Below are 25,937 nucleotides of genomic sequence, written 5' to 3' on the forward strand. Positions count from 1 at the left end.
GCAGCCTTGTTTCCTGGGCCTTGGTGAGGGTGGGCCGGCTTACGCCTGCCGGCGCCTGATAGGTGCTGATGTAGGCAGTTGCAACCAATCCAGGCCTAGCAGCAGTTTGTAGCCTTCTACAGTTGCAGGTCCATCAGGCCTGGGTCAGCCATCTTGGAAAGGGCACTCCTCGTGGTGCTTGATGACGAATTCGGCGGTCTGGTAACATTATGCATGTGTTGTACTGATGGGCAGTGTCATTAACGCAGCGCTAGGATGAGGTTTCAGTACTTTACGAGTCCAGTACTTGTAACAGCAACGTCAAAGTCATCACAATGAAACAGATTTAAAGAAGGCAACAATGTTTAATTGCTCTGCGATATCGTTTTCCCCTTTCATGGTTATTCTGCCTTATTAACCACACAACATTGACCTCTAGCAGAATACATGTGTTTGCTTTTCTATTGGCATAATGTTCCTTATATGCAAAATGTGCCTAGTTAAACCACTCCTCCGATATGCCCGGCGTCATTCATTTCCTGACTCATGTATTGAATGTAGTTTTTTTTTTTAGCCCCAGTAGGTGCTACTACTACTATTGAACTCAAAATACAAATGTCCACCCTTTATCCCGCTAAAGACATGTGTCTGAAATGTATATTTATATTTATTTGTTTATATAGCGCTTTCATCCAAAGCCACTTTGTCACTTCGCAGAGTAATATGTAATGAAAACATTGTATTTTGTGTAGCGCTCCCTGCTGGATTCCTCAGGCATCTAAATTCTGCAAAAAATCCATCTTACTACTCGAGTCTACCCTGCAGAGATTCGAAGCTATGTCCTACAGACATCCGAGGCGAGCACTGGACTCACTGGGCTATCTTACCTATACTGAACATCATGAGTAATTGAGAATTTTATATAAAACTTTTTCTAACTGATTTTTCCCCCCAAACAATATATTTCAACCAACATGCTTGGAAATGTGACTGGAACGTATATATTTTCTCCGTTGGCATTTCTGTGTAAAGCAAGGGTTAGTGTAATAATTCGAGTCACTCCAATGTATATAAAGATGATATCTTTATTCGTGAGACCCCGAAGCGGAAGCCAAGAGCTCCCTCAGCTCCAACGGCCACTGTGGAATGTTCATTGCTCAACACGCATGAACATTCCACCAGTGCGCCTATGCACGAGCCCGTGCACATTACAACATATCCTCTTTCCTTGGATAAAACTGTTAATACAATTTGAATAATGGAACATAAATAAATATTTCATTACTTGTCATCAATACCACTTCCACTTAAATACTTAAAAACTTATAGCAATTAAATATACTAGTACTCTTAACAAATGTAATCTCTCAATCTTATGGGAGGACCACAGGTCCTAGCCCCACGACCCCTATGTTGTCTCTCCTCATTTTGCTGATCCATAGCATTCTGATATTCCACATCTACCTCAGGACCAACAGGAATTGAAATTGGACCGATCCCTTCTTGCTCAATCCTTATTTCTTGTGAATCCACAGGATCATAATCCAGAACGGTTTCTTGCAATTCCAAATTAGATCCCACACCTGGCCTATTCCTACTCTTGCATCCACTCACCACCACCCTTCTTTTACTCCAAACAGAACCATCCTCCAAGTGCACATGCCCCTTTCCTACCTTGACCACTCTCTTTGATGGCATGAAAGAACTGTAACCTTTGTGAACCATCCTAGGATTCTTAATGTACACTTCATCCCCAGGCTTAACATTCAACTCCTTCCTGCCTTTTTGTGAAAACATTGTGCTCTGCTGGCGCTCTAAAACACTGCGATGAATGGCTCGCATATCCATATCACATGGCCCCCCACCCCCCATGGCCAAAGTTCTTAATGTTGTACCTGCCTTCCTACCCCTCATGAGTTCAAATGGAGCTCTTCCCGTAAGCATGGCAGGCGTTCTCCGATATGCAGCCAAATATTGTGTCAACACCTCCTTCCAATCTAACCCATTAGCCAAAGCCAATTGTATTGCTGATTTAATAGTACCATTTGCTCTTTCTACTAATCCATTCGCAGAAGGATTATATAAAGCTGTCCTACAATGCGAAATAGCATGCTGCTCCAAAAAATCTCTCATTGCTCTAGAGGTGAACTGCACCCCATTGTCAGTCACTAACGTTGCAGGTAATCCTTCACGGTCAAACACTTTCCTCAAAAAATCAATAACTGAATTCGTTGTAACACTAGAACATGCTGCCACTTCAATCCACCTGGACGTATAGTCCACCAAAACCAACATATACCTGGACTCAGGTTCTAAACAATCAAATGGACCCATGATATCCAAAGCCAATTTCGACCATACTTGCTCTGGAACCTCTACTGGATGTATAGGTTGTGGATGCAGTACCTTGCTCTTATCACTCAAAGAACATGCCATACAATCTTTCACAACTTGCTCAACATCCTTATCCATAGACGGCCACCAGTACTCCTCTCTCAATCTCCTTTTAGTCAAAGATCGTCCCAAATGCCCAACATGTGCCAATTCCACTATTCTAGCTCTCAAACTGACAGGAGGTATCAATTTACAACCCCTAGACACACCCCAGGGACCTTCGGCTAATTCATCAATAACCTGAACATAAGGTTTTCCTTCCAACCTGTCCTTAACAGTATGCCACCCCTTGAGCAAACCTTCCCTAATCCACCTCAACTCAAGATCACTCTCAGACTCCCTATCCCAGAATGACTTCTCCACAGCTGAAGTTACCAAAGCAACCTGACACTCCTGTGAATCATCCTCCTGTACCTCTCCAGCCTCATTGTCACACCTCCCCGCTGGCAACCGGGACAAACAATCCGCAACCACATTCAACTTTCCTGGAAAATATTGTAAAGAGAAATTATAATCCTGCAATTGTACTGACCACTTTGCAATCCTCGGAGACACTGCCATAACCCCTTTAGTAGAAAATACCTGCACCAATGGTTTGTGGTCCGTTCTAACAATATAAGGTATGCCCCACAAAAATGTCCTGAAGTGTTTTGAAGCCCATAAAACTGCCAAAGTCTCTCTCTCAATCACTGAGTACCTCGTTTCCACCTCTCTTAAACACCTCGACGCAAACGCCACTGGTACCCATTCACCATTTAACCATTGCTCTAATACTGCCCCCACACCCACTTCACTAGCATCCACTGTTAAAGAAGTTTTATTTTTTAGGTCAAATGACTTCAATGAAGGAGCGTTCTCTACTTCCATCTTAACCAACTCAAATTCTGCCGCACACTCCGCAGACCATACAAACCTTACACATTCCCTCATGAGAGCTCTCATGGCCACCGTTTTTTCCTCATAATTTGGAACAAATTTAACATAATATTCCGCCAGACCCAGAAAAGCCCTTAGTTGATCCTTATTGCCCGGCGCTGGCGTATCTCTCAACGCTTGTACTAACTCCTTTTTTGGACTCACACCTCGTGAACTCAATGTGTGTCCCAAATATGTGACCTCCTGCACACCCACCTGACACTTGGTCAACTTTACAGTCAATCCTCTCTCTTTAAGAATGTGCATGACCTTCCTTACCCTGATATCATGTTGTTCTTTGCTACTACCCCAAACCAAAATGTCATCTTGAAAATAGCTGACACCTTTCACCCCACCAAACAACTGCTGCATCAACCGCTGAAACACAGCCGAAGCCGAAGCCAGGCCAAAAGGCATGCGACAAAACCTGAAAGCTCCAAACGGAGTCACAAATGACGTAAGGGGTCTAGAATCCACATGTAGATCAATTTGGTGATACGCGGTTGACAAATCAAAAGTTGAAAAATATTTAGCTTCCCCCAGCGTCAACAACAACTCATTAATATTTGGCAAAGGATGCCGATCCACCCATATGCTGGAATTTAGTTCCCGGAGATCTACACACATTCTTATGCTGCCATCATTCTTCTTCACTAAAACCACCGGGAACAACCACTCTGAACACTCAATAGGCTCAATTATTCCTGCTGACTGCAATTTAGTCAATTCCTCTTTGAATGCCTCCCTGGCCGCAACAGGCACACCCCTCACTTTGTGCACTCTCGGAATCGCCCCTTTCTTCAACACAATACGATGTGTAAAACCTTTAAGCTTGCCCAAAGTATCTGAAAATACCTCAGGAAACTCACTCATTAGGACCGCCTCCCTCAACATGTAAAATGACACTCTCATTAGAGCCACCACCCGATGCTCCTTCTAACCCCTTGGTAAGATCCTCTGTAGTTACATTAGCAACCACCTGTCCCTTACACATGCGTGCAAAATGGCCCATACGTTTACATTTCCTGCACTCAACATTGTTAGCAGGACATGACTTTGAATCCACATTGTGACTCGACCAGCCACAATTTCTACATCCCTCCTTGGCCTTAAGTGCTCTATTGCTTTGTACCCCCACTTTATCCCCCATTTTTTTGTTCCTTGGCACCACAACATGTACCATCTCCCTATTTCCATCCCTTTCCGTAACCACCTGTACACTCGCCTTGGAAGCTTCAATTGCTCTGGCAATCTCCAAGACCTTATCAAGAGAAGGATTGTTCTCTATCCACAATCTCTCTCTAATCTTTTGGTTTGATGTCTTCATCATGATCTGATCCCTTATATGTTCTTCTCCATTCCCCGGGAACCCGCACGTAGCCATGAGTGCACGTAAGGCTGTAACATATGAATCTATGCTTTCCATAGAACCTTGTGCCCTAGAGAAAAACTTATACTGCTCCAAAACCACATTAATTCTTTTACCAAAACGTATTTACAATTTTTTTAAAGCAGTCTCATAGGCACTTACCACCATTTCCCCTTCACCTCCCCCTTGAACCATCACATTCTCTCCAGGCAAATGACGAAAAACCCTCAACCCCTCAGTACCAATACAGTTCAATAAAGCAGCCTCCTTTTCATCATCATTGAACTTTGCACCACCTGCAGCCCTCAAATATACCTTGAATGCATCTACCCATTGCTCCCAAGGAGCAACCGGCTCTCCAGGATTTGATAGAAAAGCAGGTGGAGGCCTAGCCGCTGTATGCAACATAGTTAAATACACTCCCCAGTTCCTCTATCCCAATAATAACTTGCTACCTCCGTGCACTGTTAAAAGCTCTTAATTCCCTGGGAGCATAAATTATCTCACAGACCTTTGTGTACCTGCCCCCCAAAGATGCATATAACCTCCAAATTAGTTGTTGTTATAGATCACCAATACACCCCCCAATGCAAAGGCATATAAATCACTCCCGCTGTTGCCTTGGACACATGCACCCACACGTATATGCAGTACATCCAAGTTCTGGCACTGGGTGAGTCTCGACAGCTTATCCAAACACTCCACCACACTTCGCCGCCCACAGCCTTTGGGACTTACTTGCAGCCCTTTGCCCTTGCCTTGGTCAAGAACACTGTCCAGAGCGAGGCAGGCAGCCGGCCACGTTGTTGCCAACACCACCTCAGCCCCCCTCCTTCCCGGAGACACGCAGTCCCCGAAAAACAGCGTTAGATGAAGACGCTGCTCAAAACGGGACAGAATCCAGCCTCTGCATGTGCGCACGCTCACTGCTCTGCCCGCCTCCGAGCAGCCAGTGCCCCTCCTCCTGCCAGCCCCACCAGGATCCAGCGGCAGGAACAGCGTTAAGTAATGCACTACTGGGGGCGGAGCTAGCCGCCGGCCTCTGCTATCTGCGCAGACTCTCGTGTGCCGGCCTGCGTGGAGCTCAACACCCTTCTTCCTGCCAGCCCCAACAGGATACACACGGAAGCCTCCTTAAACAATGGAGCTCACAAGCCCCCGTTGCTGCCACAGTGGCCAGGATCCAGGTTCCACGCCACGGACTCCTTGGGACTTCCGCTGCCCGCCACGAACCGGCAGCAACTGGCCTGCGCGGTGCCTCAACTAGGCACACAGACCGCTCCTCCCTGTTTACGTTCCGCCGGCGTAAACTGGCCCGCGGCAGTGCCCGACAGGGGCACGGATGGCTCCTCCACTCTCCGCCTGGGCACCCGGAAAACTCCTCACAGGTCGCCACGATCCGACACTGCTGGCCCGCACCGATGTCCCAGCTGAACACCCTGACTGCTCCGCTTCACCTCCCGATCACCAGCAACACCAAGGTAAGCCAATACCCCTGGCCGCTGCTCCTCGCACACATGGGCCGGGGTCTCACACGATCCTCGTCGCCAATGTAATAATTCGAGTCACTCCAATGTATATAAAGATGATATCTTTATTCGTGAGACCCCGAAGCGGAAGCCAAGAGCTCCCTCAGCTCCAACGGCCACTGTGGAATGTTCATTGCTCAACACGCATGAACATTCCACCAGTGCGCCTATGCACGAGCCCGTGCACATTACAACAGTTAGCTTAATTGCAAATTGAATTGGAAATGAGAAGTAACCAATATTTTATTTTAAAGCACAGTTCTACCGTGGTTTTACGCTGCTCATTGAAATATATGGCACGCTACAATGAGACTCTGGGAATTAGGAGCACAATGAAGGAGGCATAACGCTTGTTCGAGCCTGGGGAAAGGAGGGGAAAGGAAAGGGGCTGGCAAGAATGAGAAATGGGTGATACACTGGCCTAACTAATGGACAAATGCCCAGGTTATGCAGGAGGCATAACGCTTGTTCGAGCCTGTAACAGCAGAATAAAATGTGCCTTAACATAAGCCCCAGAGGAAAGATAGACCACAACATCGGTTGCTGTGGCCCCCCACACACACACAGCACAAAGGCTGGATCAACATTGGACATCAAGAATGCAATTGAGAATGGTCCCTCTGGTGGCATGAAGACTAAGAGGGCTCTAGACACTGGCTCAAAACTCTGCCTCATGGCACTTAACAGCAAAACTGAAAGGTGATGGCTAGAAATGTTTTGGATTAATCATAATCACTACTATTGCTGTTGGCAGCTGTCCAGGGTCTCCAGACCATCGTTTTCAGCCAACCAAACAATTAAACGAGGGGAAAAAAATTGTTGTAGCCAACCGTCAAATGGGCAACTGTGAAAACTAAGCCTTCTGGTGCATGACCAATAAGTCGTGCAACACCTCAGCCAGTCATAGCACTTTAACAAATACACTTTGCATGGAAAACAAGTGGAACCATTGCAGTAATTACCAATGTTCTTGGGAAAGTCCCCCTGAGTAAGTGCATGTTGTTTTGTCCCTCCCCTCAAGCTTTCTGCCTACAATGGGGCTGCAATTTGCCGTGTGCCCTTTCGGTGAGTGCATACTGGAGGTGTAATTCTATTGGGTTGAGCGGAGTTTTGCGATCGAATTCCCGATTGGAAATTGTAGTTCACAGGACTCCATGCAGAATTCATATGCAGTAGTCGGGCCTCTGCCCCATCATCCCCAAAGCCCTCATATCGTATTCCTTACCTTTTCCACTCACCCTCTCAACATGCCCCTTACAAACACAAACTCCTGGTAGCGTCTAGTTCCTATCTGAGAAGCGGACCCTAGCAACGCTCCGCCTCCTCATTACGTGTGTGTCACGTAACGTTCAGGCAATGCGCGTCTTACGTTAACTGCTGCAGGCAGAGAGCACACGCCCTTCTTCCCCTGGCACTAGCTGTAAAGCAACTGGGGACTTTGAGTCGCAGTGGTGAAAACAAAATAACGTAAAGAGGATGACGTTCTTCATTGAGGGAACTTGAATGCACGCAGTACGCTTGGCAGGTCGGAGGCAGAGCGTGGGGGGTGTACTGAGTAGGAGGTGTGAAAATGGGTAAACTGTGGGGGACTACTCAGGGGGTATCCAACATTGCGAAAGGAAGGGGAGGAGGATGGGTCAAGCCACGAGAAAAGTCTTGCTACTTGATGCCCCCCCCCCCCTAAATGCAGTGCGCGCAATTGCATACGATCTAATTTGTGCCCCAAAACCGCCCGTCCTTGCCCCAGCCTACTTTTTTGGGTAAGGTGAGTGGCAGATGGCATTTTAACGCACACAAAAGAAACTAAAACTGCAGAATCATGACAGATGCAGGAAACTCCTCTATAAAGAACTCTGTCCAGGCGCCTTGCAGTAAAATATATTCAAGCCTTTTAACCACCTGATTTGCACATGGATTGCACCAATAGAAATGACTTCACAGAAAAGGGGCATCACCACTCTTTGATACTTGAAGGCACCGTGGAAGTGACTTTAGAATAAATTGCAATAAGTAAGTCAAGTGGCAAATAACGTTGTGGTGCAAAATACCCAAATTGCACTCTTATTATATATGGAGCAACTCTATATTTCTGCTTTGCTCAGCTGCCAAGCACCATGCACGCTTCTCGCTGACGTAGGACTTATTTGGCAGGGAACCAACACTGCTAAGAGTCACGTGATGGGGAGGACGCGTTGCTAGGTTCAAGTGCTTAGCAAGTCGGAACCTGTTGTCATGCCTATAGTCTGTGTATATTCCCGTTCGTTCTTTTCTGTCACTATTGGTGTGTCCCAGGACTCTGGGCCCTGTGTGTCACGCTTCCGTTACGGGGGAGATTTCCTCAACCCCAAGTCAATTGCCAACAGCATCCACTTCAAGGGGCTGCAGAAGTTGCGTTGCTACTGGCACAAGCAGTGCAGGGACGAGGTGAGGATACAAGGAGTTGGGGGAATAGAAGGCCATGGGGGGACGGAGGGCACGGGGGCGTGCATGGGTGCTTCGTGGGTCCATACTTTTAACTATGAGGAAGGGAGGGGAGCGCGGGGGAAGGTGTTAGAAGATCTGCGATTACATTATTGGCCAGTAGATTTCCGAATTAAGATCTGAAGGTCTTTGACTTAATGGAGGTATGACATTCAGTGCTAGTACGAATTTTTGATGTTTTTTTTAATTGCCTTCCAGAAATGTCAGGTTGTTTCTTAGTTGTCTTGTTAGCATTTTCCACAAGCAACGAATACGAACGGTCTGTCCGAAAACCAAGTAGTATGTATGGCACTGCTTTGTAAGTGTTGTGTGCCCCACATCTACTTGGCAATGAAGCAACAATGCCATCTTGTGACTTGTTAAAGATCAGTGGTGGAAATTAATATTTACAGGGGCTGTCCCCCCTCCCCCAATCCGCACATTCGTGTGGGATGGGCACTATGAGGGGGAAGGGCCTTAAGAGTCGAATAATGCTCTGATTACTTAACGGTAATCTTCATTACTCCTAGTCATATTCTTCCTCGTCACATTATTTACCTCATGAGGCTCCTGCCTCCGACACAGGACCTTCTTCTATTTCTTTTATTTCCTATAACTCCTCCCATTAACCCACAGCATCCAGTTTAACATATCCATGCCGGAGCATGGGACCTTCCCCGCAGGGAGGGAGAGGAGGGTCGTCAGTACTGTGACGAGTAGGACTAGGAGTAATGATTACCGGTAAGTAATCAGAGCATTACCTCCACTCTTCCTCGTCCCAGTACTTACCTCATGAGTCATACCATAGCAGCAACAGGGAGAGGTCCCAATGAGATACAGATCCAGAAAAGTGCAGACCAAAAACACACCATTAAGAACTCCGAACTCACATCCCAACAGACAAAAACCCAATCCCTGAAGGAACCATCCCCAGAGCGAGAGACAGTCAATCGAAAGAGGGTGATGAAAGTGCTCTGAGCTGCCCAGATGGCCGCCCCACAAATCTCCTGCAGAGATAAACCCCCAGGCATCCGCCCAGGGATCAGCCAAACCCCTGGTAGAGCGACCCTGCGTGGGCAGGCACAGGCCGGCCAGGAAAACCACAGAAGCCATGGAGAGAACAACACAGAGCCATCAGCTAATGGAAAACCACAGAGGCCTTCCCATCCGCAGCAGCGGGGCAAAAAAGAAACCAGGTGACTACCAGGCCACCTGACAGGAGCAGTCTGAGCTAAATACACCAAAAAACGGTATCGGGTAATAAAATTGCGGCAAAAATGGCACCGGTAAAAAAAATAGCAGCAAAAATGCAGTGGTTTGACCTGGTAAAGGTGTACCCCATTATACCATTTAAGGGTAGCTGGGGTTGCGGGGGTGTCCCCTTTAATGGTATAATGGGTCCAGGGGTTGCGGGGGTGTCCCCCGCATCCTTTACATGATTGTGGCGCAATAAACCACTGCATTTTTGCTGCGATATTTAGTATTTGCGGCCATTTTTGCTGCGATTTTAAGACATGGAACCCAAAAAACCACCTGTCGCACATCAAAGGCAGGCCAAGCCACCCCTTCCCGCGACTGTGGGAACCGAAAACGCAGGGACAACCAGATCCTGAAAGAGGTGAAACCGAGACACAACCCTAGGCAGTATGGAGCACACCGCAAAAGAATAGAATCCTGGAGAACCCGCAAGACGCAACAGATCCCCAATCCCCCCCCAGCCTATAGGCAGACGTGATAGCGATCAGGAAAATAGTCAGTAGAGTAAGGAGCTTGACGACAAATCAGAAAGGGGTGCCAAAGGTGGCCCCGAAGGAACCTCAAGACCAATAGGAGATCCCAAGGGGGAAGGCCCCTATCGGTGCAAGGACGGGAAGAAGAGAGACCCTGAAGCAACTTCCCCAGCCGAAAAAAAACCCTGAGGTACAACAGGCCCTGAAGATGGCACACAATCTCTCAAAGTGGACAAACGACGGCCCTCCTCCGGAGACCACAACCCCTGGGCCGAGAGGACGGCCAACGTGCCCCCCCTTACTGGCGCCTGGAGAAAGAGGGGTCAAAGGAGGATGAACCAGGGACAGCCCTGCCTGGAAATACAGAACCCTCAACCACCAAAGTAAGGAGGCCCACAGAGCCTGAGACACCAGGATCAAGGCCGCGTAAGCCAGAGAAGCCAGTGGGAGAGTAGGTAAGACAACAGAGGGTGCAGATTACGACGTGCCCATGGAACCAGAAAGATGTAAGACGCCATGGGCCCCTGAAGCATGATCAACAGGTGAGTCGTGACACACCGCCACCTGAGAACCCTGCCCAGAACAGACAGCAGGCGCTGGACTCCATGAGCAAACCTGGGCCCTGACAAAAACCAGATCCTGAGAGGATCCACAAGAGACAAACGCCAGTACCCCAGAAACCCCCCAGTCCCGTAATGCCTGGTAAACCATCCAGAGACCAATCGGGATCGACCGCCGAGGGCCCCCTCGATCAACCAGGCCAGGCGTCCATGTAGGGAAAAACTGAAGGCCCATCAGGCTAAGATGCGCCAACAGGGGAGCCACAAGCTTGGAACACCTTGGGGACCGAGCGCAACCCAAATGGGAGCATTCAGAACTCAACACCGAGATCCCACTGTAAAGCAGAAGAACTACATCTGGCAGGGGCGTAGAGGCACGTGGTAACATGCAACCCGGAGAACCAGGGAAACCAACCAGACCCCTGTGCACAACATCGCGAGAATGTCCTGCAAAGGACCCATCTTGAAGCTTTCCTCCCGGACGACACAGTACAGAGCCTCGAGGTCCAAGATGAGGTGAAAAAACCGCCCGAAGGTTCGGGGGCCAGGAACACCAACGAATAAAACCCCATGACCCTGCTGTGGAAAAGGAGAGGACATGAAAAGCTGCCTTCAGAAGTAACTTAGTCAGAGCCGTTGCCATCGCCAATTACTTGGGCAGCGAGCAGGGAACAGCAGTACGAACCATGCAAACCAGGACAGTGGGAGACAGGAAGTTCACCTGAGAACCCCTCCAGACAGTGTCTTGAGCCCAAGACTGCGAGCACCACTGGGCCCATATCGGAAAAACACTGCAAGCAAATCATCAAAAAGTTAGGAAGCTAAAGGGCAGCCGCCCACTCAGACCCCTCAGTTTTCCAATCCCACAGACAAACATGCCTGCGGGCTGATACACCAGCACCAAGGCTGAGCCACGCACACCATCAAATGTCAGATAGGACAAAAGGGAAACCTGCCGTAGCATGTCAGCCAGCACCGGGGCACAGTCAGCGCCACCGTCAATGGCCACCTTCAACCTCCTGAACCACTCGGCACATCCTCCACAGTGCAGGAGCCATAGATATTCGCCCTGAGGGCCAGATGTGCACCAGCATGAACCTATTTCAGGCTGCAATCCACCCTACGGTCCACCGGTTCCCGGACAGCTGCCTCCTCTGCTAACCCAGAGGAGCGGCCCACCAGACTAGCGAGGACATCATCGATTGTTAAGTACCAAAAAAGGAGTGGAACTGTGACCCCATTGGGGGACAGAAAAAGATGGAAGGGAGCAACATGCAACACAGCATTCCAGGGCTGCAGTCATGCCGGTAGATAGCCAATCGAGTTTAAAACAGAGATCAGATTAGCTGCAACAGACATCGGTGGGACAAGAAGTGTGCTCTAATTTCAAAAAAGCAGGTCTGGAATGGTGAAAAGAAAGGTGCAAAAAGTAGAGGAGCTGTGAACAGCGAAAAACGGAGCACATGCGCCCGACCGTCCCCGCTGACTTTCACCACTGCACCCCCCTTTCCTTTCCATGTCCTTCCCGGACAAAGAACATATAGCCGACATTTTCTTCCGCCTCTTGCGAAGCTCAGGAGAGGAGGAAGATGAGGAAGAGGAAAAAGTGCAAGGATCCTGAGTTGAGCAGTTTGCTGGCCCATGGCGCAAGCAGCACAAACTACAGCAAAAACAGAAATGCCAGCAACACATGTACGTCCATTAAACTCCAGGAGAGAACAATCACCCAATTTCCCCTGGAATGGGCTGTTGCTGCCGTTATTCAACTCCAGGCCCAACGGAGCACACAACAACAACAACCCTCCCCGAGGAGGGGCCAACCCGCCCTCAGAAGGCACAAAACACCACCTGTAGTCCACTGGCTCCTGCAGCGTTCGGGAGACAACAGCACGTGCCGTCATTTCTTCATATTTGTCATGGTCATGAAGTCGGGGGCACAGGCATGCAAGGGTCGCATTTACAGAAGACCTGGGCGGACACATTGTCCTGGCGCCTTTGGCGCCAGGCTCATGAACAAAAGTAAACAAGAACATCCATTTAACACCAAAAGGCTTTTATTATGGACATAGCACTTCAGATGCATTAACCTTGAACATTCCATCCATTAAGTAGGATGCATTAACCTCGAACATTCCATCCATTAAGCAGCCCCAAGTGTATTCTTGAGTGTGGCTGCTAATGGATTGCCTTCACACATGCTCACTCTCTCGAAGTGGCAGGGTTTGGCTGGTAAGCTGGCCCTAATGGGCGTGCCCACAATCTCAGCTATATAAGCTGCCCCGATCCTCAAGACAGACGCTTTGCGTTATTCCGTACTTGCAAGCAGCGTAAGGCTCACCGTCGCCTGAGGTCAGACTTACCTTTGAAGATCCTGCTTCCTGGACATCCTGCTTCCTGCCAGCATTCTTACCAACTGGGGGAAGCTGTTCTTACCTGTACATCTCTTCGGCGAACCAAGTATTCATCTTTACACTTTCCGGAATGCCAAAATCTTCATCTTAGCATCGCAGCATGACACGCTCCATCATCGACAGCAGCGCCTGCAAGGAAAAACAGAAGACAAGGTTAGACATCGAAAAAACAATCAGTTAAGGTTGCGCTTCGCCATACTTCACGCTTTTCCTTAAACCATCACTTACCTGCTGTCGAACATTGCGGTAGCATCCATCTTCCGGCCGCGTCTCACAGCTGCATTGAGGCTGCATTTCCATCTAAGGGAAGAAAACAGAAGAGAGACATTATTGCGGGCATATATAGGAGCAACATATAAAGACATTACACAGAACAAACGGCATCACAAGAGCTCAAGAAAGACTTACCAATCATAAGGAGAAGCATAGTCGCAGCTTGAATGGACTAATCCTTCTCAGGGATCAGTGAAATAACTAGATCCCATTCGACGTGCCCCGGCCAGAAATAGCAGGACGGAGAGCTTATCTTCCATAATTCACAGGTGAGCTTTATCGGCCGGCGTATGCTCACAGAAACCGTACTTTGGAGTGAAGGGTTCAAGAGGTACAACAATCGCAGATTGGCGCACTCACACACTGTTATCTCCATGCTACGCAGGAGCAGTATCACCACGCTCACAGCTTTTCTACTGAGGGAAAGGCCTGAAGGGGGTGATTCAAGTTCAGGGAGGGCTGCAACCGTGCCCCAACGCCTCCGCAGAGACCAGGTGAGCGTAACAATATTAAAGGAAAAAGGTCAGGGCAAGGTGCCCTAGTACAGCAAAGTGTACACCCAAGGAGTGTAGTAACAACAAACAGGAACACCACTAGCCAAGTTTAAAATATTTACTTGCACCTCAATCCGCCATTTTACTTTCACATGCCTGAGAGGTGGCCTGAACCCCGCATGTTGTAGCAGGGGACCCACATGCCACCTGTTGAGCTATCGGAATCCCCCAAAAAACTCCACTGCAGGACAGGAGAAAACCCACCAACAGGGGAAACAAACAATCCACCCCTGTGGGAACGGGCCATTACATTCAGCGTCCCCCTGAAGACACAGAGAAACATGAACATGAAAAACTCCCCCTGCCTTTTGGAGGAGGAGTCCCCGCAAGGGTCACCAAACAACCGTAATGCTGCAACAAACGTAACGCTGAGTCCCGCGGGGCCTACCGGAACAGAAAAAAGGTGTGCAAATATTCCCCACTCAGCCCCCACCCGGGGGCATACATGGGTCCAACACCCCCATCTCCTTACCGCAGCCTGGGTCCCGGGCATCGATGCTTCCACGCCAGCATTCGGCCAGGCAAAAAACCGGGAGAGGCTTCCTGCGCAACCGGGACCCAAGCCCAGCAGGGGGCCCGAGAGCACGCCACACCTGGAGGAAACCTAGATCCCGCCACACAGCCCCACCAGGGGTCAGTAACTGTAGCTCCCCAGAGCCATGCTCTGGGAACAGTCCAACCTGCCGGAGGCAGGAAAAATTAAACTGGATGCTGTGGTTTAAGGCGAGGAGTTATAGGAGATAAAAGAAATAGAAGAAGGTCCTGCGTCAGAGGCAGGGGCCTCATGAGTTAAGTACTGGGACGAGGAAGAGTCAATGTGGAGGTAATGTGGGTGTACTGAATATAGGATACTGTCTGCTTTGCATAAAACAAAGTGCATTTTGGGAACATAAAAATGACCACTAATGTATCATAGGGATATAACGGTATACCGTTAAAGATACCGTGAACCACTTAATTGACCAATAATAACCGTCACATTGTTTATACCGGTATACCGTTTATACCGTTAAGTGTGCTTTTCAGTCTGATTTGGAAAGGCTGCAGAAAGCAAGTGCTGCGCAGTCTTGGTCTTGCACTGTTGGATGCGCCATCTGCCAAGTAGTTTCAGTTGGAGCAGTTTTTAATGCCATTCCATAAACCACACGTGCCTGACACAATCAATATGTTAGCAATAGGAAGAATAAATACAGTGCCAAGAAGGAAAAGGGTTTACTTTGGGATGGCGGCTTTGGGGTTTATGTATTTATAATGGATAATGTTTGCTAAACATATGACAATGGGGGATTTCCCTGGTTCTATCATTGAATTTACATATAATAGGTCACACTGCAAAATTCACTCATCTCTGTGGGTATTCACTGCTGCCATACCAAAGGTGACATGTCCGTGTTTACTGAACACCCTTTGGCCCGCAAGTAAACTAAAGGCTGTCACATAAAGAGAGAGTGCGTGTGTGTGTTCATGCGCACATGCGTATACTACCATCAGCCTCGATTGATCTGTGGCGGGCAGGTTATCAAGATGGCAACTAGTTCATCTTCACCAGTCGCCAGTGGGGGAGCCAAAAGCCTAAATGACCACGTAAGAAAAGCTATTAAGTTTGCTTTGCCAGTCGCAGCAGGGCTCTCCCCTCCTCCTCTCCACACGTGTGTTTGTGTTTGGTGGAAGCAAGGGGTGACATTTCAGTGGAAAGTATGTTTGAAAAGCCCAATTCTGGTCCTGGGTGCCTGGTTTTGTTTGTGATGATAAATCTGACAGTTTATGACCTTTCTAGAAAATATTTGTTAAGATTACTTAACTCCACCTGCTATACCGCGATAACCATGATATACCGTCATTTGGCAAGAAGGTTATCGTACCGTCATAAAACTAATACCATGACACCCCTAATGTATCAACATGTCTGTGATAGTAATTCAAATGGGCATTTCTTCTGAGCATGTAATGCACACTGGATTTGGTGCTCATTTCATCCATCAGAATTGTCACCATGACCGTAAAATGTGTGCAAAGCATGAGACATATATACAGCTTTGGACTGGTTAATTGTCAGCTGTTCTGGTGAGCAAAGGACAACTTTCAGATGCTGTTTGTGAAGCTGTTGTATGCGACTTGCTCACTCAGGCATTTCCTTCTCTGTTGAGAATGTTGGTGGGCTGTGTAAATTCCTTAAAGGTCTGCCTTATCCTGACAAAATTATGTTTCTGATTACTCACTGGTAATCTTCATTACTCCAACTCTTCCTCATCATAGTACTTGCTTTGCAGTATTTACTGTCTACAATACTTGCCTTCCAGCAGAACCCTTTGCCAAACATCTGTTTTCTAATAGCCCCTCCCCTTCATAGGCAGGGGAATAGCACCTCGCCTGTCTCTTGATCCTCCTGCCTATACCCAAGGAACTGGGATGATTTTCCCACTGAGGAGGTTGTCAGTACTATAGGAGGAAGAGTAGGACTAGGAGCAATGAAGATTACCGGTAAGTGATCTGAGCATTACCTCCACGTCCCTCTTACTCGTCACAATATTAACTTTATAAAGTATACCAAAGATCTGAATGGAACATGCTTGAAATTAAAAGGAATGACCTCACGCCTGCAAGCGTAAGCAGTGGCCATACCATGAGAGTCCCAAGCAACCACAGAAACAAAATCCCAGGTGCTGTGGATAGACACATATCCAGACGCTTCAACAGGACTACTCCAGGAAAGCCAATGGCTCTTGCCTTGGACAATCCAGTCCATGAACCGCCTTCGATTCACTGAAATTCCAGGTAAAAGACTAGGGAGGAAGGCATCATCAGCCATCTTCCAAGTCAAAGGAACCCCAAACAACAAACTATGCAAGATGGAGAACCAGCCCTCCGTACAGCATAAAAGGGCAACAACTGCACTCTATTCCGAGAGCCATATGATCAGAAATAGACTTCCAGAAAGACCCCTATCTGAGATTACACACAGACTACAGGCCTGCTGTTGTCTGAATGCAGGACTGCCCAACCATTGAAAAAGGGAAACAAAATAGCTTCACAAAAGCTGCCAGAGTGCTGACCTAACACCAAGGTATGCTCTCCTCAAAGAGGCAGGAAAATGAGGCTGGGACTCCCATGACTCTCCCCCCACCAAAGGGAAAAATGGTCATCAAGGAGATACACATCCTCTGAATAGGGACTGAGAGGGTTGCACCTTGCGGCTCCAAACTAACCAACAAGTCATCCTGCCCTCCAGCCTGCAGCCCCCAGAGCTGCATCTTAGTTGGGCTGAAGAAGCAGACACCAAATGTGGGAAGAACCAGGTGCCAAAAGTGCCAATATTAAGAACACCATCTACAACTTCAAACATGCTGCCAAAGCAGATCCTACTTGCTACCCATTGGACCTGAATAATCCAAGGTGAGTCAAAGGAGGACGTAGGTTAATTCAAGGAAAAGTCACCCCAGAACCACCTGGAGACAACTGTCCAGTATGAGATCAGCTGCACCCCCAGTCCCCATGACTATAGTGCTGGTAGATTTACAGGGCGATCCCTCTCAACCATGTTCCAATGTTGTAAACATGCCACAATACAACACTGCAAAAATAGACCACATGCCTTCAGCAGGCAGAAGGTGGCACCAGCTTCCTTTTTTTCCTCACCAACGGGCGGGAGGAAGAGGCTCGGGAGGACTCAAAGCGTTTTAGCCTATTACACTGCAAGGACCCAATGCTAGGTTAGAAATCACAGAGGGCACACGCGGATTCCCACTCCTGACCCCATCTTTAACCGTCTCAAGGAAATGTGGCCTGTTGCTAATTCTGTTTTGCATTTATGAGAATCCTGCTCTGCTGTGTATCCTGTAATTCGTTAGTTGATAGAAGCTTTTCTGTGCAAGAAACCTACACTGGAGCTGTGTATGCTCTAAGGTTTGTGTGTGTAGCGTGCACTACTGCTGCCCGTACTTGCTCCTGTTTGTGTTGTACTTGTTCTGCAGTTAAGTGAAGTTTGCATCGGTACAGTCTGTGTTGTAACATGTGTGTACGTATACTTTATGTACTGCTGCTGTAAATGATAAACCTGTACTCTCAGTGTGAGGGAAACTTCTATTGTTGCTGCCCATACAGTCAGCTCTGTTTGTGGGTATAGTTTGCGCTGCTGCTGCCTGATGTGCCTATTTTCTCTGGTGAAGAGGCGTGGCGTTTTCACTAGTGCTGCCTGTGATGTTCCTATCAGGGCCATCTTAAGCACTTTTGGGGCCCTGGGCATGGAAATCTTTGGGCCCCCCTCCTCCACCAAATCAAAGGAATTAAGTGATCAAGAATATGTGCCCCGCCCCCAGCGCAATCCTAACCCATAGGTTGATATGCTGCCTCACAGCATTAAAAATAAGGTTGTTTACTCCCTTTAAGTCCCCTTACCCTCTTCATTCTTGCTCTAATCAGAATGATAAACAAGTACCATTCGAAGGCCAACATTATCAGTCTACGAAGAGGTTACTTCTATTCTAGCACAGATTCAGGAGACATTTTTAACAATAGAATCCAGCAAGGTATGCAGCCTGTAGTATTAATGCAGGACTGTATGTAAAAGGTACATGTAACCCAGAATAGACATTTTCTGCCTCACAGAATGCAAACCTACTCAAGCATGGATAGAAGAGACCAATTGGTAGGAAGGAGAAAGCTACACATACCGTAGCATGGATAGTGGATGCAGATTAGAAGCTACCAGGAAGGTGTCGGTATCCAGACACACTGAGATTATAAGTGGGACATGGTTTTCAAATAGTGTTGCCATTAGAGATCAAAAGAATAAAGTGCCTGTGGTGTGCAATATATCAATACTCACTATTACCGTGGAAGCAAAACTATAGCCAGTGAAACCATGAGTGAGGCTGTTTTGAAGATCATACCCTGAGAAGGTAATCTCTCTGAAGGGCTGATAATTTTGAAAGGTTCAGGGACCGGCAATTTCAAGAGGCTAGGCAATACAAGATTAAATTAGATGCACAGCATTACGCACACTAGTTAAGGGATGAATCTGGGGTGTGTGCCAACTCTGCAATTTCTGCATTTGAACAATTTCATTACCAGTTCTTACCATGAACTAAAGTAATCTCATTTTTATAAAACTGACTTGGAAAGTACACCAATCACATTACCAAACATGACAATTCGTATAAATATTATAGAAGGGTGTAACACATAATGATTCTAGCTTCATTCCCTCCATCATCAAGAGAAGTATATAAGTACCAGCAAACCAATCAGTGTGATTTAATCCGGGTTGGTCTTTTGTGTTTTAAAACTTTTACATAGTTCCAAAACACTGGCTTGTAGAATGTAATGTATAAACGTGCAGAAAAACCATTGATTTTTACAAAAATGCAAAGCGTTATTTTACGTCAAACAAGCAGACTTTAAAATATGCTTGCCCGAGTCTTGCACCATCTGGTCCTCTCCCTTCTGTCTACCACCCCTTCCAATCAAATGGCCTACGAAAGAAGAAATATCAAGTAATGAGCTAAACGATGCCACCAGCATGCGAGGAGGCAAACTTCACAGAAAACAGTACAGTAATGTACGAGATATTAGATGATTGGACCAGGATTGCTGTATTGTCTGCTGGAAAAGCCAGGATACAAGCAGGAATGTTTTGGTTCCAACTTTGGATACTTATAAACCTCTTGGACTTAAAATGTATGCTCATCGTTGGAGGTGATTGCCTAGGTTTTACAACACCCCATCTGAACAAACCACTTTCTAGACCTTCAGCATAGATGACATGTTTGTTTTTTATAGCAAGCCCTATCTGGTGAAGGTACAGTGCTGCTAATGGTACCTGGTGTGCTGAAAGACCAAGTACATACGCAGGTAGGTGTATAAACTTCAGACATAGGAAAGGCCCAGCCAGCCTTACACGAATGTGCTATTTTAATCTTGCAGAGGAACCTATATCTCTGCAATGAGTGCTTAACACACTGAGCTAACTTCCGAACCATTGTGGCACTCATTTTACCAATATCCATTTCAAATGTGGCTATTGCACATGATCTACATAATCCCCACAGGAAGGAAATAATTCTACTGGAGTAGTGCCGCAAGGAACGGACACACCAACTATATATACCACAGGGAACACAGAAAGCATTACAGGATGAATTGATCGAGGCAGAATGTACTTGCCAAAACAGACAGGCAATAGGTTTAGAGCATCAGCACCATGCAATAAAATATCCTGATGTGTGTTATTTAAGTCTGGTGGACAAAGGAATCTTCCCTCTTTAGATCAGGCAGTCTTGTGGGGCCCCCTCCAAGGTAGGGGCCCTGGGCAAGTGCCCCTTTTGCCCTCCCAAATAAATGTCTCTGGTTCCTATGAGTGTAAACTATGCTTGCATCTCTGGTACTTATGCTGCACATTTTTGAGGCTGGGTGATGTGTGAGCTGTCAGTATCTGTTGTATGTGAGTGTGAAGAAAGCTTGAGGTGCTATTGTGATTATTCTACGTGTGTGAGAGTGTGTGCATGTGCGCGACCCCTTTTCACTGCTCCTCTCTATACTGCACCTGTTCTATTCCTGTGTGAGAAAAGATTGCACTTCTGTTGCCTGTGCTATTCCAGCCTGTGAAGCGTGCGCTGATACTGTACTGACTGTAATACCACACGATTCTTGTTGTGGCCCACACTAAAGTACGTTCACTTGGTGCTGGGATTGATCAACCCTAAAACAATCAGTATATCAATCGGAGCGGGAAACTGATCCTAAACTATTCCCCACAAAGTACAATACAAATCTGATTAGAATGAGAGTCAAAACGTTAGCTGAAGTTCCCTTTGTTCGACGTTTCCTCTTGTGTTAATACCCCTTGCGAATAAGTTAGGGAGCGCCAAGAGTGACATCATTGTTTCGGTCTTCTCTAGTAATACCCCACTGCAGCAATGAAGGGAAATGCCTTGCAATAGCGGGCATAGATTGCCCTTTCAATGGGCCCCTTTGCCTTACTGTGCTGAGCATAGTGATATGCTTTTTACTAACATTTTTGTTTGTGTGTGCACAAGAAGCTCTGTCCTGCCTGTGCACTATCAGGCACATGAGGCACGGAAAAGGTCTGAAAAATGACATGAGTGTATGTGGTGTTCTCTTTCTGTCACACTGCCTCGCTATTACACCTGGTTGATGTACATATTCTTGCATCTCATTTACTGTTCCAAGGCGGCCATTCTGGGGATTGCTCAGCCAAACGTACATGCACAGTATTTCTTGTTAAAGTTATTAAATAAATATAATTGTTCATCACAGTGAGTCAGAAGGGTAAATTGGAATTAGGGCGCCATGTGCATTTAGTCCTTGGTCTTTCTGCTGGGACATTCAACAAGTGGCAGCACTATGCTTGTGTACTATGGCGTAGTAGCCCAGTCAAGAACTCCAGATAGCTGGTCAGATAGCACAGCGTGGTGACATCCGTGCAGAGCCTGCTGACGCAGGTTCGCATCCCGGCAGGGCCAAACTCAGCCTTTCATCCTTCCGAGGTCGATAAATGAGCACCACACCGTGGGTAATAAACAGCAGCGCTCAGGTGCCCGAGGGTTTGTCCTAGCGCTATATAAATGCAACATTATTTTCATATATGCCAATGGTTCAAGGTGTACTGTTGGGTAGGTGTAACATACAGGTCACTGTTCATCTGGAATTGAGGACAGTCAGAGCGATAGTTGTTGCCCAGAAGCAAATCATAAAAGTATGATAGGCTACAAAAAAGCCTCAAATTTATATTTTTTTGTTAAACGATTTAATTATACTGTCCAACTCTGAATCCCACGGATATATATGAAGATGTGTGGATGTCTTTTAACGGGTTATACGGGTGACTCAGACACAGTTGAAGTTTTCATGAAGTCGAGTTCTGTTATATGCTTGTGCACACTCGAGAGCGAATAAAAATCACCCCTTTTTTGTGTTTTTTGTATATATACATGGTCGCAATCTTGTTGAACTTGAATGCGTATATGGGTATTCGGTTATTCACTTATAACTTAGCGATAGTGTTGTTTTACTGTTTTTCTCGTTGCATTCTAAGATGAGATCTGTTCTAGCTTATTGAGAACTACATAATACCTTTTTCCCAGTTCTCTGCTTGGTGTTCTGTAATTCTGGAAACTTGTAAATACAGTGAAAACATTTTGACATTAAAGTAACTGTGCTAAAAAGAGCATTATTTTTCCCAATAAAAGCATATAAGCTGTAGAGGCAAAATGCAGTTGTATGTAATGAGTGTTTAATGTAGATGGGAATGTGATTGTAAGTGAATTAAAACAAAAAATGAGAAAAATATACTGATTTTAGCGAACTAAGCCTTATATTAAATGTTTACGGCCTAATTGAGTAATAGGGACTCCATTTTGAATCATATATGCTTACAGTCAGAATGGAGAATCGAAACCTGGCTCACAGAAGCAGCATTTTACTTGCACACTAGCTTTCTGTAGCCTCAGCACATGTTTATGTAACATAACTTACCTTGCCAGGAGGATGTTTATGTATCGAGTGAAACTGCTTCAAACAACTAGTGTAATTGTGTGTCTTAGCTGAATAATGAATGCACATCTGCAATGATATATCTTGATGGTGGCATCAGTGACCTTGAAAGATTAAGGCTTGCTTATCTAATCATAAAGGACTATTGTACTAATTGGAAAGAGTACAATCCTCCGTGTGAAGTCATAACATTTTGCTAGAGTCTATGGGCCTCATTACGAGTTGGGCGGTAACACTGTTACCGTCGACTTTACTAGTACGCCAAATTATGATTTCCATAAAATTTGGCGGTAACTCTGCATGCAGATTTACCATGGGCGTAATCACCCCCTGCGGTAACTCTGACAAAAATCAGCGGTATACAAGCCAGATGTAATTCCGCGTGCGGAATTACCTCAAAAATTAAAACCCACTACACCCAAAAATCACAGATTCTTCCGTGAAAAACACATGTAAACAGATGCCACAAATAAAGGCCCAGGTGAGCCAGATCCACTCAATTGGAGTATAAAAGGCCAACACCCACCCTCAACACATACCCAAGCAACATGCAATCACAAACTGCGTAGACTATAGGCTCCACAACCTGCTACTCTACATTGAGCTACAGCAGCATGCCGGACCACAGCAGGGAATGAGACGGGCACAACCAAGGTGCCTGCAGGCACAGCCTGCAGCGCAGAGCACCAATCCCACATGTCCCACCATCCCCATGGACACTGACGGACAGGCAACTAGTCACCTCATACAGACTGGATTATCCAACCATCGTAGACCTGCTAACCCTGACACAGGCACAACTACAGTGTGCCATTACATCAGAACAGCCACCCACCCTGCTGAAGTTTGTGTCCGTTCTTCATTTCTGCGGCACAGGTGCCTTCCAGCACACAGTAGGGGCACTGCATGGCATGTCTCAGCCCACATTTTCTATGGTGCTGGACCAAGTCCCGGACGCCCTAATGATGCAAGCACCCAAGCACATCTCCATGCCCATCACCCAGGCACAGGTGCATGCAGCAAAGGCAAGGTTCTACAGCATCGCACATTTGCCCAACACAATAGCGGCATTGGACAACACCCATGTGGTGTTGGTACCACCCCAGGTAACTGAACAGGCATATCACAACCAGAAACAATATCACTCCATGAAAGTGCAGATGACCTGTGATGCCGATCTCACCATCAGTCACTGTTGTGCCCGATATCCTGATGCGACACATGATGCACTTATTCTGTGCAACAGCACCCTGCCTGCATGCATGGAGAGGCACAGAGGACAGCACACCTGGTTCGTGGGTAAGTAGAACTCCGACCTGACAGGCAAAAGCACCCACACGGGCCACATCAGTAGCAGTGAAGTGAATGAACCACAAATACCATGATGCAACTACAATGACACCCAGAATAGGCCAGGAACCCTGACTGACCCACACCAGGATACATACCTGACACATGTGATCATGGTATCCAGCCGTGCTAGGCAGCACTACGCAATCAAGTCAACTTACAATCCATGTACCCCACATGGCGTAGTGCCACACCATACCTGACCAGTCCATTGCCAAAGTCGCAGCATTGACAGACTACACATGACTGCCGACTCCCACAATGCATATGACTGCAAGGTAGCCATGTTGACCATGCCCCAACAACCCCTATGCACACCAGGTGCCCTGTCCCCATCCACCGAGACATGCACATAGCAGTATGCACGTCATGACCATGAACTTGTACCACGATCAGCACACTGCCATGTCTCACACAGCCCGTTCCTGTCTTGCAGGTGACGCTGAATACCCGCAGTTGCCATGGCTAATGACCCCTGTGCAAAACTCAGGCACACCACAGGAGATGGTCTATAATGATACACAAAGGAGAACACAATCTTGCATTCAGAGGGAATTTGGCCTTCTGAAATCCCTCTTCAGGTGCCTACATCACACACGTGGTGCACTGATTTACAGCCCCGAAAAAGTAGGGAAGATCATAGTGGTCTGTGCCACAACATGTGCATACGCAGGAATGTGGCGATGCCCGCAGATTGGGACAATGACCCCCCTATTTCAGATGAGGAAGAGGCTGGAGGAGTCGACCTGGCACCCCAGGCCTTATATGCGGAAGCAAGGGAAGGATGGATGGTCCGCCATGAGCTGATTAAAAAAAGTATTTTTTACATCTATAAATGCGATGAATGCATCTGTCTAAATTTCATTAAATTGATATTACCAACATGAAGAAGATTCAAGTGTGTTTAATACTGGCAATAAGGCAATAACATCCCCTACTGCAACGACCCCCACCCACACCAACAACCACCACTTGCATCAGAGCTTGCGCTTATACCCCTTGTCTGTTGGCCTGTCAGCATTTGCGGCACACCGTTGTGAGCGCCCATTAGGGGTGGTGGACTGTGAGCTGCCCTGCATGCTCCCCCGTAGATGTTCTAGGCTCAGAAAAATTGCTCTGGCCATGGTCTCATGTGATGAAGACATTTGTTCAGCCAGCTCCCGGACCCTCTGGCTGGTGAGACACAGGCTTGCATTACAGGTGACAGTGCTCCTGCATAGGCAGTCGATTGAACACGCTAACCGCCTTGTGGACCCCTGGATGCAGTCGCACATGGACTCGGCATGCCCCAAGTGTTCCTGAGCTATGTTGCGCATTACTGCCTTCCTCTGTTCCACCGGGTTCAGACGATCTCATATGGTCTGGAGTGTGGGGGCAGACACTGGCAGTGGTGTAAGCATTTTATGTTCCTCATGCTGGCCATCCCTGCCTTGATCGTCTGGTGAGTCCTCTGCATATTGTAGGGCATGGTGGACATCACACTGGAACGGTGGTGTGTGCAGTGGAGAGGGGCTGCGCACGGGGGAGGTCTCCGGAAAAATTGCAGGTGGGGAAATGCATGTGGCTGGATGCCGGGATGGCACACCCGTACGGATCTACATCTGTGCCTACTTGGGCGTGTTCTGATAGCTGGCTTTCATCCTCACTCTGACCCACCTGTGCGTCGGGCCTGCTGTGGCACTGTGCTGGGCTCTTTTTGGTGGCACAAATTGCACACCTGGAGCCTGTGTTTGCCCTGTGGGCTTGTCCGTCAGGATGGCACGAGTGTGTCGGTGGCATGGTGCCTCTTCTTGGGTGGCACACTCCTACTCCTTGAACTGCCTTGGCCTGGCTGCTTGCTGCCAGTGGTTGTTGCCAGTGCCCTGGATGGTCCAGCCTCTGGGGATAGTTCCTGGGTTCCTG

The 25,937-nt window shown here is 47.4% G+C and overlaps 2 protein-coding genes across 2 annotated transcripts in view; one reads left to right on the forward strand and one right to left on the reverse strand.

Moving 5' to 3' along the window:
- The window catches only part of CBY1 (chibby 1, beta catenin antagonist), a 101,277-nt gene extending 93,641 nt beyond the window's left edge, over window positions 1-7,636 (reverse strand). Inside the window, exon 1 of the mRNA XM_069652968.1 lies at window positions 7,412-7,636. The gene's annotated coding sequence lies outside the window, so the exon portion shown is untranslated. The remainder of the gene's footprint in view (window positions 1-7,411) is intronic.
- Window positions 7,637-8,401: 765 nt separating this feature from the next.
- Window positions 8,402-25,937, forward strand: part of FAM227A (family with sequence similarity 227 member A) — a 450,054-nt gene continuing 432,518 nt past the window's right edge. The window contains exon 1 of the mRNA XM_069652969.1: window positions 8,402-8,610. The gene's annotated coding sequence lies outside the window, so the exon portion shown is untranslated. The remainder of the gene's footprint in view (window positions 8,611-25,937) is intronic.

This window comes from Ambystoma mexicanum, chromosome 3q, assembly GCF_040938575.1.
Source record: "Ambystoma mexicanum isolate Mex_15411 chromosome 3q, UKY_AmexF1_1, whole genome shotgun sequence".
NCBI classification, from domain to species: domain Eukaryota; kingdom Metazoa; phylum Chordata; class Amphibia; order Caudata; family Ambystomatidae; genus Ambystoma; species Ambystoma mexicanum.